The 12,498-nt window shown below is 37.2% G+C and overlaps 1 long non-coding RNA gene across 1 annotated transcript; it reads left to right on the top strand.

The window, feature by feature from the left end:
* The first annotated feature begins 276 nt into the window (after positions 1 to 276).
* Positions 277 to 4,548, top strand: LOC134472930 (uncharacterized). Its single transcript, XR_010042964.1, has 2 exons — positions 277 to 358; positions 4,356 to 4,548. It is a non-coding gene; the product is annotated as an uncharacterized LOC134472930 (long non-coding RNA).
* The last annotated feature ends 7,950 nt before the right edge of the window (positions 4,549 to 12,498 follow it).

The raw sequence follows: 12,498 nt of genomic DNA, 5'->3' as shown, positions 1-12,498 counted from the left end.
ATTGTTTTATAATGCCCTCATTTTATGAGTAGATATTCTTTTAACCTTTTGCTTAGTTATGTAATGAATATTTGTTCAACACCTACCTTGTAGAGGTACAATATATGAGATTTTAAAAAAATCAAGACATTACTCCTGACCCTAAGGATACTCAGAGTTACATGGAGAAGAAACACAAGTAAATAAAGAATTATAGTTCAGGATAGTAAGTGCTTTAATAACAGAGAGAAGCCTGGACATGTGTGGGTGGTGAGAGGTAAGACTGATGGTGGATGAAGTCATGTCTAAGCTAAATCTCAAAGCTGAACCAGGGCTTACCACTGCTTACTCATTAGCCCCAGGATCGCAGCAGTGGCAGGTAAGGACTGGGGATGGAAAGAGTGTAGAGGTCCAGGAAGAGGAGCTGTTACAGGCAAGGACTTGCACTCACGAAAGAGCAGGAGGCTCAAACTGGAGATGGCTCTGCATTTCCTGAGAGGAGGATGCATGTGGCGGCTGGCAGACCAGCGAGTGGGATGTGGGAGAGATAAGCCAGAAGGGAACAGAGTGCAGAGGAAGGGAAACCTGGCGAGAAAGACTGAGAATAGCAGCTCCGGGAGGAGGAAGTCAAGGAGGACTAAGAGGAGGTGGGCAAGGGAGGAAAGGCTGGCTGGGGATGGCATGGTGGGCGAGGAACTGCTCAGGGTATCAGAGGCAGCAGGGAGCCAGTTACTTTGCCCTGCTTTTTCTGTGTCTTTTGAATTAATAAGGGTTTGTGTTTACATTTTCCACTTTATGTCATTATTGACTTTCTAGCTATTCTTTGTTTTGTTGGGGTTTTTTAGTGGCTTTTCTAAGGCAGGGTTAACAAATTTTTCTGTAAAGGGCTAGAAAGTAAGCATTTTATCTTTGTCGGCCATACATATATGGAAACAAATGGTCTTGGCTTTGTTCCAATAAAGCTTTTATTTATAAAACAATTCATTTTGTCTCTTGGGCTGCAGTTCTCCAATCATGGCTCTAGAGTTTAAATATACATCTTTATCACAGTATAACTTTAAATGCTATTATACTACTTCAAAGTATACAGATTTTTAATTTTTTATTGTTTCACATTTGCAGTACATAATGTTACATTTCTTGAAGGAAGTTGGTACATGTACATAACACATCTTAACTCTTTTTTCATGTTTTTCCCCTCCTCTCCTCTCTCCCTCCATCCCTTGGTCTCTTACCTTATACAAAAGACCTCCTACCATATTCTCTACTAGGTAACTTTCATTCTGCCCTTCAAAGCATATTTTAAGAACTCTGTTTCCATTCCCCTCTTCTACTTTATGCTATTGTTGACATATCTTAAATTGTAGTTCTATATATGTTGCAAGCTCTACAATACCGTGTTGGTTTTTTGTTTTTTTTTTTTTTTGTTTGTTTTTTTTACTTAATGTTCACTTAAAAATTTTTTTTTTATTGAGACAGGATCTTGCTCTCTAGTTCAAGCTGGCCTCAAATTCACATTGACCCTCCTGCCTATGCCTTTTGAATTGAGTGTTGGTGCCATAGGTGCATGCCACTATCCCCAGTTTAAGTAGAAGTTTAAATAAATTTCACGGATCATCAAGAAATAATTGGGATTCAAGTTTAAGTATTCTGATCTCAGAGTTGAAGATCTAGAAAGCATTGAAAGAATACTTACAGATTGTATATTGTAATACTTTCTCTGAGGTCCACAGAGCTGATGTGTCTTGATCTTTGGAAGGAATAGCTTAACATTCAGAAAAATATATAAACTTTTTGTCTTACTTAATTGATAAATCAGGTATCTTAAACTATTACACACCGCAGAAAACGGCACTGTCTGATTAGAATTGGGTTCAAGGCAGCAGCAGATTCAGAAGGTTTCTTCTAGCAACTACCTGATTAGTGAGAAAGTACAATGTGCAGAGTCAATTAATATATTTAAATCTTTGGAAGATACCACAAGGACAGAGGAAGAAAATGAAGAAAGATAGTAGAGGGTACAAATATAAGAACTCTGTTATCTATAAATAAGTACTTACAATTGACACTGTCTGAAACTTACTTATTATATTTATGAAATGCAACACAATGAAAATGTAATATTCTTAAAGCCTATGCACTGGGATTATTTTTCCATTAACATAGACATGGTGCTGTAAGAAATCCAGTCCTGCCTTCCTTCCTGTCCCAGAGCAGTTATGTTTTTACGTTTTTTAGCTATAATAATAAATCAGATAAGCTCTGTTTTTACCACCCCCTAAGAAGGATTTAGATTTTTTTATACCAAGCTTTGGGAATGGTTATATTTTATTATATTCCTCCTAGTGAAGACCTTTTTTTTAATTTCAACTATTTAACATTCTCAGTCAGCATATGCTAAAATTAAAATACTCCCTCAGAGGTGGGGATGGAGCTGAGCAGTACAGTGTATCCTTAGCATGTGCAAGGTGCTGGGATAAGAAAATAACAAAATACAGAAAAAAACAAAAACAAAAATACCAGTAGGCTTTAAGGCTATATGTTGCATTCTCATTATCCTGATTTAAACTGATTATTAAAATAAGCTCCAGCAGAACTCCAAGAAATATACGTGAACAAAAAGACAAGCAGAGAATTTCTCAAGTAACTTCTTATTCACAAAATACAAAGTCTGACATTTTTAGATTAAATTTTTGCCTAATGAACTTGCAATTAAAAATTTAAAAACAAAAAACTGTGAACTATCAAAGAATTGGCCACCTAGGTGAGTTCAAATGCTGAGTGTTAAATCAGGGCAGTGTCTTTGATTATGATGGAGAAAAGATGGGGTCTTTTATTATTCATTCTTAATTTATTATTCCATCTAATTATCCTTTGAGACACTTTTTTAGATTTAAAGAAAACACCATGGTGACAACTATTAAATAAAAATTACATTCTAAAACACATTTAGATCTTCGGTCTGTTTTGATTTTTTTATTTTTTATTTGCTTTTATCTCCCCCCCATCTCTTTTGATTAAAGTTTAAAAATTTTTCGTAGAGTGAATATATACTTTCCATCTACAAGTGTAGTTTTCAACTTTTCAAACTCTGGGTTTTTTGTTTTTGTTTTTGTTTTTACTTAAAGTAAAACAAAAAACAAAAAACTCGCCTCTGGATGAAATATCAATCTTTTACCAAAAAAAATAAATTGTGAATGCTTTCTCTTTATGTGATAATAACCGCAGCCTCTACCAAATAAACTTAGCAGCACAGGTGTTTGTAGGAAATAAACTCAAGGCTGGAAAGCTAGCAGTTCTTTTAGCCTAGGATATGATTTTAATTGAGTGTTTCCAGTATATCCTCAGGTTAACTCAATTACACTGAAGAGGCATCTCTCTCCGCCTTCCCATTCTTCAAGATCCTTACATCTTATCCACATTTCTAGAAGATGGTTCTAAAAATTCTATAATAAATTTCCCATTTGTTCCATAATAAATATTTTGCTTTTCAACTGACAATCCTTAATCCACTATAGAAATCACTACTTCTGAAGTCATCACACAGCATTCATAAATCAAAAGGAAGCGACTTGGACCTCCTCTTCCTCTATTCCAAAGAGCTGTGGAAAACACTTATTAGAATTCATAATTTAAAATCAGTTAAAAAAAAAAAAAACTACAGTCACAGGACAAGGAAACAAACATTTTACAATAATGGTAAGCTCTATCCTCTGAGGAAATTGTGATTTTGCAGTTTACTATTAATTTATTTCATTACTAAAAACCAGTTTGTTACCCATATAATAAGGTCTCTGTAAGTAAAATAGAATTCTTGTTTTTTTAATTTCTATGTCATGAAAGAAAAGCTGAGCAGACAACAGATTTTTACCAAATTTGTGGAGTTTGTTTAGACAGTCAGATATATATATATATATTCTTTTTTAAGAAATTAGGTCACAAGAGTATATAAATAATTCACTTTGAAAAATCACTGGGATGCCCTTCAAAGGACAGCTGCAGGGGAGCCAGGCATGAGCCAATCATATGTGCACACTTATCCATGTGTCTCTGGCAAAGGGAACAGCAGCAATTATTTATGTGACAAGGGCTAGTGATTCCCTGGGGAAATGCAGGATTGGCATCACTAAGACTACTAATATTGTCCAACCCATAAATCTATCATCAACTATAGTTTTTTATTAGAAATGAATATCATTTCAGTCCCTTTTCTAACATTAGCATTCCTTAAATTGGGAATTTAAAAGTAAAAACTAAATTATTTTATGATACAATTTTGCTGAAGCAGAAATCCATTTATTTATGAAATAATCTATCATAACACCATAAGGTGTGCTCTTGGTTTTTAATTGTTTTGAATTCACTGCCTGTGGCAGATACCCTCCGTGTCCCACACACACCCTAGGATCCCAGCCTGAAAGCCGCTGTACCCTGGGTGCAAGGTTCCCAAGCACAAGCACCTCTCTCCTGAAGCACCTGTGTGTGCGTCTCAGCCCAGGCGAGCTACAGGCCGGAAATGCCAGACAAGGAGCAGCTTTAAAACCGTGGCCTCATGGAAAGGCAGAATGGGTAGGTACAGAGGTATGCCTGCTTCCTTGCTCCTTGGTGGTCATCTCTGGGTGAATCCTACAGAACCCCAGACAGCTCCCAGGGCACCGAGGCCACACAGTGCTGAAGTCATCAGTGCACCTTCCAAGCTCTTCTGTTTCTTCATAGCTTCCCTCTGCTATAAAGTCATTTCCACATGAGCTTAAATGCACAAGATGATCAAGGAATATGGTGATTGTTTAAATAAATTTTGTTACAGGAAAAGACACGTTGCTATTAACCTCCTTCAAAACACTTCCCCTAGCTTCAAACACGTATTCCATCCTTCTTGCCACTTTCTGAAGCAGTTTTGGGAGTCCTTTTTCGTGTCTTTATGAGCTATGATAAAAAATGGGGGGAAGTCAGTGGCACTTGTGCCACTGAAAGGAAAGGCGCCCTTGTAAACACGTAAGGCTGTGTCCTCATCTCTCAGGTCACGTGATCTGGCATTAGGCAACTTCTGGCTCTTCCCCTAAGTCAGGACCGCGAAAGGTCAACATTTCAAGTCAGTTCAGGACACAGAGGCAGCCAAGACAGAGCAGCTTAAAGACACAAAGCAAGACTTCCAGGACTGCCTCAGAAAGTAGCAAGAATAATGAGACGAGCACTGTTGAGTATTTTAGGAGGGATTAATGGCAATATGTCTTTCTTTGTAATCCATTTTTAAAAACTTAAGCATTCACTATATTTTTTTTTTTACTGCACTTTGTACTTCCAAAGCCTTGCTTTAAGTTTGCCCTGGGTGGGTCAGGGGATCAAAATTAAGATTATATTTAAGCACTGGCAATTTCTTGTCTTGGTAACACTTTTTTCTTTCTTCCTTCCTTCCTTTTTTATTATCAAATTTGGTGACCAAGATCTTACATCCAGCAAGCATGGGCTTAAATACTGGCTTCTGACCAGGCATGGTGGAAAATGCCTTTGATCCCAGCACTCAGGAGGCCGAGGCAGGAGTATTCCATGAGCTCCAGGCCAACCTAGGCTACATAATAAGACCTTATCTCAAAGAAACAAATGAAGAATAATTAAATAAATACTGGCTTCTCCTCTAATTAGCCTTGTAAAGTGAGGCCAGTGATTTAAGCTTTGAGTTTCATTCTTTATCTATAAAATGGAGATAACCATCTTACTTTAAATTGTTATTTCTTATGTCCATTAAATTAGATAATATGCCCAACACAGTGCCTAAAAGTATAGGAAACACTTTAAACTGTTAGCTCTAATTACTGGGTTCAATAGCTTCCTATTTTGTTCTGAAATATTGTTAATGTCTAAATTAATCTAAAATAACTAATTAGGTTTCAGATAGGCTCTTAAGAAGGTAAGGGGCTACCCACTGAGAATAATAAGCAGGGGGGCACCTTCCTTGCTGACAGCCTCCTTTCCTACATCCCTGCCACTCACTGCCTCTGGGGGACAAACAAAACAGAAGGTGTCGCCCTCCTCACCTCTCCCTAGGCTCCGTGAAGCCACCATCCTTCTGTGAAGCCTTTTGCATCACTCTGGTTCAGCGGGTTTTCCTTGTGCTCAATGACAGTTCATAACACTTACTGTTCATGTTAACTGTTCATTTCAACAAGAGCTTTGGAGTGGTTCATTTCATGTGTAAACTTAGCTAGGCTACAGTAGCCAGGTCAAATATTATTCTAGATGTTTCTGTGAGATGTTTTCTAAGGAGGATCAGCATTTAAGTCTGTGGACTTTGAGCTAACCAGATTATCCTGACCTCCCCCTGAGAAGGAATCCTGCCAACAGACCACCCATGCACTCAAACCACAACTCTTTTTTGAGTCTCCAGCCCACCAGCCTCCTTTGCAGATTTCCAACTTCACAAGCCTCCACAATAGCAAAAAACAACTTCTTAAAATACCAATCTCTCTTTCCCCCTCCCTCTCTTCCCTTCTCTCCCTCTCTCCCTCCCTTCCTCTCTCCTTCTCTCCCTCTCTCCTTCCCTGTTTCTCCCTCAGCTTCCCTCTCCCCACCCCCTCACATATTTTATGGGTTGTGTTGTTGCAGGCAGCTGAGTTAGTTAAAAATATTATAGTCAGCGAAATAGGGCTAATTCCTCAAAGGAGCCAGTGCAGATACCTTGCAATTGTGGGGGAGACAGACACCTCCTGCTGTGGGCCAGGCCTCAAGACAAAGAATCAAACAAATGCATCCACATCCTAGGGACTGTTATTCTAGTTAGTTCCTTATCATGATGGAATCACTATCCCATCCCCCAAGGGGAAAGGTCACATCTCCAAGAATGCCCGCTTCCTACGTGACTTGCTTTCCCATTTGTTTCTAATGTAATCAATTTTACCTGAACTATTAATCTTATTGGCTACTATAATTATGTACCATCTTATGCCCATCTGCCTTGTGAGTTCCCAGTCTTCCCCTACCCATGGTTTTACTCTATATAAGTCCCTGGAAAAGACAATATCCTGGGCTGCAGCCGCCCCAGGGGGAAAACCACCAGCATATCTTGAGATTGGCACCATGTTGGAACTTAGGATGCTGGGAAACCAAACAACCAGTCTGCCTCCCTCCTAAGCAATAGTGAGCCTACTGGTGCACGGGCTTAGAGTCAAACATCCCACTTTCCCTACCCCCCTTTATCAAATGGGAACCAGAGATCTGAGCATGTTTTGGGAGGTTGACCATATGCAATACAGCAAATAAGGGGGATTTCCTTCTACCATCTTTTTGAAGGCAAATATTTTTACTACTGTTTTGCTTTATTCTGATTAATGGTACTGTTCTATTCAATATTCTGTTTTGATAAGTTCTATAATGTTCTATACTTCATTTTATTTTGCTATACATGATTGAAAGAACAACTATTGTGATGATAACGAGATATACAGTGATACTATTACTGTTATCCTGGTATACTGCTGTGAGGTCCTGTACCAGTTTCACTACACTGCCTCAATTGGCTTTGTTCTGTCTTGTTCTGTTGTATTTCACTACCTTAACAAGAAGAAGAAGAAGAAGAAGAAGAAGAAGAAGAAGAAGAAGAAGAAGAAGAAGAAGAAGAAGAAGAAGAAGAAGAAGAAGAAAAGACAGTGTCCTCGGCAATCCGTTCGGGTTCCCTTCTGTCTCTCTCTCAGACAGAAGTTTTCTTTCAATAAATATATTCTACTCTTCACCTCCATTGTTCCTAAAACTCATTCTTTGATTTTAGAGAACACTAGCTCATGGACCCAGTAAGTTAGGAGTTTCATTCCCCTATATCAGTACTATATGTAGATCCTGGCACATGGGACATGTGGTTCTGCCAATATTGAAGAATGAAGTTATGAACCATAAGAGATTAGGAGTGTTTTTATTAGACATAATAAGAGGAAAAGTAGCACCTAGATTTCCAGGAGAGTCCTGAGTGGGTTACCACATGCATCTAGAATCACTTACAGAGAAGCAGGGCACAGAATCATTTAATCATTTAGTAAACCATCTATCACAGGTGGCTCTTGATGAAGTTAAAAAGATGACTAGTTCTGTCATAAATTGTTTACAGTAAAGTTGGATCTTAGAAAGAAATTGGTTATTTTGCATTGAGTGACACAGTAGGGCCATAGCTGGGATGGACATGGTGGATCGGTGGGTCTGGCAGCCTAGAAAAATCTGAAGCAGCAGCAACAATATGAGCCAAAGACTGGCTCAGAGCAATATTCCTAAGCCAGATATCCCAGTGAGAATCCAAGAATCATCCAACTGGCTCCATAGGAGAAATTCAGATGATGGGCCTCTCCCCTACACTGTGGGATCTGGCAGCTGGGTGAATGCCAGCCACACAGCAGGACCTGAAGATGCACATGATGCGTAGGCAAGACTAACAGGATTGCAAAGACTGAAATATGAACCAAGAGGTGAAAATAATAGGACAAAAAAGCAAAACACAATCTCAGACCCTCAGCCCATCTGGACCAAGTACAGGAGACATCAGCATACAGGATATTGGAAGACACACACCTGAAATTCCTGAAAAGCGAGGAAGTGAAGTAAAGAAACAAATCCACGAGGCTATAGGATAAATCAGATCAGAAATAATTTCTCAGGTAAAAAAGGAATGACAACCTTAATGGAGGAATTGCTCAGCATACCTAGAGAACACAGAGATTGAAAATATATATATATATATAGTAGTACAGGAAAATGATCGAAACCTTGAATGAAAAGTATAGGAAATAAATAGAATGCATGAAACAGACTCAAAGAGATATCCAGGAAATTAAAAATTCAATTGAAAACTGGCAAAACTGCTTGAAGCAAACTGAAGGTAGACATTCAGATCTTGAAGATGGGATCACAGCTTGTAATCACAAAAGGAATAATCTCTCAAAAATAACAGGTGATCATGAAATAATAATTCAACAGCTCTAATACAGGCAAAGAAAAACAATATAAGACTGACAGGTGTCTATGAAAAAAGGAGTTAACACAAATGACATATTTGCAGTAGTAATTAGCAGAAAATTTCCCAAGCGTGGGAACAGAATTGGACATCCAGATAAGTGAGGCACATAGAACTCCAAATAGCCATAATCAAAATAAATCTACACCCAGACATGTAATAATCAAAAACCCAGAAATTCACCACAAAACTAGAATATTAAATGCTATTTGAGAAAAGAAACAGATCACTTATCAAGGGAAGCCCATTAGAATCATGATTGACTTATCAACACAAACCCTCAAGTCAAGAAGAGCTTGGAGTGAAGTATTTCAAGCCTTGAACAAAAATAACTTCCAACAAAGATTAATGTCCCCTGCAGAACTACTTTTTAAAATTAATGGAGACATAAGATATTTCCATGACAAAAACAACTAAAAAAACTGATGTCCACAAAATCAATCCTAGAAAGAGTACTGAAAGATAGTCTAGAAAAAGACAAAAATGGCTATGTTATCCAGAACAACAGAAAAAAACCCATCAGGCAAGGCAAGCAGTTAAACACGAAGGCAAAAGCAACCAACAACAGGAAAAAATAAACCAATACGTATCAGTTATAACTATCAATATAAATGGTCTCAACTCACCAGTCAAGAGAAATAAATTGGTAGAATGGATCAAGAAATAAGGTCCAACAATATGCTGTGAATCAAAAGAGATAAAGACGGTCACTACATACTTGTTAAGGGAAACATTCAAGAGAAAGAGATAACAATCATAGAGACATATGTACCAAATACGGGAGGACCCAATTATATAAGACAAATATTTATAGACATGAAAAATCAAATACACAATAACACAATTATATTGGGGTAAACTTAATATCCCACTGTCACAAAGAGATAGATCAGCTAGATGAAAAGTCAGCAAAGAAAAAACAGAATTGAATTTAAACATGTGAAGTGATGGACTTAATAGACAATTACAGACTGTTCCACCCAACGACATCAGAATATATATTCTTCTTAGCTGCACATGGGAAATTTTCTAAAATAGACCATATATTAGCCATAGAACATGCTTAAGTAAATGCAAAGGAACTGAATTTCCCATGCATACTATCTGACTATAGTGCAATGAAATTGGAGATTAATGGCCAAAGAAACTGCAAAAGCTACATAAACACATGGAAATTAAATAACACCCTCCTGAACAATGAGTGGGTCAGAGATGAAATTAGAGGAGAAACTAAACAACATCTATATCCAAATGAAAATTCAGATACAATATATTAGAATATGTGGGACTCAAGGAAATCAATCCTAAGAGAGACCTATATAGCAATTAATTCTCACATCAGAAAAACGGAACAAGCACAAGTAAACAACCTAATGCTGCACCTAGAAAAAGTTTCTTGTAGAAGAAAAGCAAGGCAGGACCAGAGCTTACAGAAGGGAGGAAATTATAAAATCAGAGCAGAAATTAATGTAATTGAGACTAAGAAAACAATACAAAGAATTAATGAAGTGAGTTGGTTCTTTGAAACAATAAACAAAATTGATAAACCTGTAGCTAACTTTATCAAGTAAAAGAAAGAAAAAACTCAAATTCATGTAATGAGGAATGAAAAGGACAAAATCACTACAAATCACTACATAGTCTGTGGAAATTTGGAAGATCATCAATATCTGCTTTGAAAACTTTTATTCCGAATGGAAAAAAAAAAAAAAAAAAACAGAAGAAATGGACAGATTCCTAGAAATGTCTGAATTACCACAGCTGAATCAAGAAGACATAAAAATTTTGACTAGCCCAATATCTGTTAATGAAATTGAAAATGTAATTAAAAATTCATCAACCAAGAAAAGCCCTGGCCCTGATGGATTCCCAACTGAATTCTACAAGAAATTTAGAGAAGATTTAATTCCAATACTCCTCAAACTCTTAAATGAAACTGAAAGGGAAGTGATTTTCCCTAAATTGTTCCTGAAGACAAGTATTACTATGATATCAAAACCAGGGAAAGACCCAATCAGAAAAGAGAACTACAGACCAGTCTCCCTAATGAGCATAGATGCAAAAGCCTCCATCAAATACTTGCAAGTAGAATGTAGCAAATCAAGATTATGCCCCGTGGCCAAGAGGCCTTCATGGAATGCAGGGATGGTTCACATACACAAATCAATCAACATCATATTAACACAGCAAACGAGAAAAATCACATGATCACCTCAATAGATACAGAAAAAAGCTTTTGATAAAGTCCAATGTTCATTCATATTAAAATTGGAATAAACGACCTCTACCTCAACCTGATAAAAGCCATCCATGATAAACCAGCATCCAACATCATATTAAACAGGCAAAACCTGAAAGTTTTCACCATAAAATCAGGAACAAGAGAAGGATATCCACTATCATTACTCCTATTCAATATAGTTCTGGAAATGTTAGCTAGATACAACATACTCGAGCAATTAGACAAGAGAGACAACAGGAATAAGGATAGGAAAGGAAGAATTTAAATTATCATTATCTGTAGATGACATGATCCTCTACACAGAAGGACCCAAAAATTCTGCCAAAAGACTATTAGAGCTAATAATCAAATTCAGCAGTATAGCTGTCAAAATGTAGCATACAAAGTAATGTAGCATGCAAAGTCAACATTCAAAAACCAATAGTACAAACAACAAACTCAAGGAGACGAAAATTAGGGAAACTACACCTTTCACAATAGCATATAAAAAATGAAGTACTTTGGAATCAATCTAACAAAGGATGCAAAAGATTTATATATTAAAAATAACAGCACTTTGAAAAAGGAGATTGAAGAGGATATCAGAAAATGAAAAGATATTCATTGCTCTTTGAAATGAAGAACCAACATTGTGAAAATGGCCATACTCTCCAAACTGTTTTGCAGATTTAATGCAATTCCAATCAAATTACCATTAGCATACCTCACAGATCTAGAGAAAACATTCCTAAAATTCATTTGGAAACAAAAATGATCTAAAATAGCACAGGCAATCCTGGGCAACAAATACAAGGCAGGAGACATCACAATCCCTGACCTGAAATTATACAACAAAGCTATTGTAATAAAATCAGCATAGTACTAGCAAGAAAAAAAAGGGGGGGGGGGCTGGGGATTTAGCTCAGCAGCATAAGCGCCTGCCTGGCAAGTGTGAGGTCCTGAGTTTGATCCCTGGTACCACACATACACACAAAAATAGACCTGAAAATCAATGCAATAGATTAAGAAGATGCAGACACAACTACAAAGACACTCAGCCACTTTATTTTTGATGAAGAGGCCAAACATGGAAGAAAGATAACCTCTTCAATAGATGGTGCTGGAAAAATTGGCTCTGCACATGCTGAAAACTAAAACTAGACCGACCCATGTCTATCACCATGCACTAAAGTGCCAAAATGTATCAAAGACCTCAATATTAAAACACAAACACACAATCTACTGGAAGAGAAAATAAGTAGAAGTAAGTAAGTTTCTTGAAGACATAGGGGTAGACAAAGAGTTC

This window comes from Cavia porcellus, unplaced genomic scaffold (assembly GCF_034190915.1).
Source record: "Cavia porcellus strain 051 isolate PalLab524CR breed Dunkin Hartley unplaced genomic scaffold, mCavPor4.1 scaffold_2, whole genome shotgun sequence".
In the NCBI taxonomy this organism is placed as follows: domain Eukaryota; kingdom Metazoa; phylum Chordata; class Mammalia; order Rodentia; family Caviidae; genus Cavia; species Cavia porcellus.
This window is presented reverse-complemented; position numbering and strand designations above follow the sequence as displayed.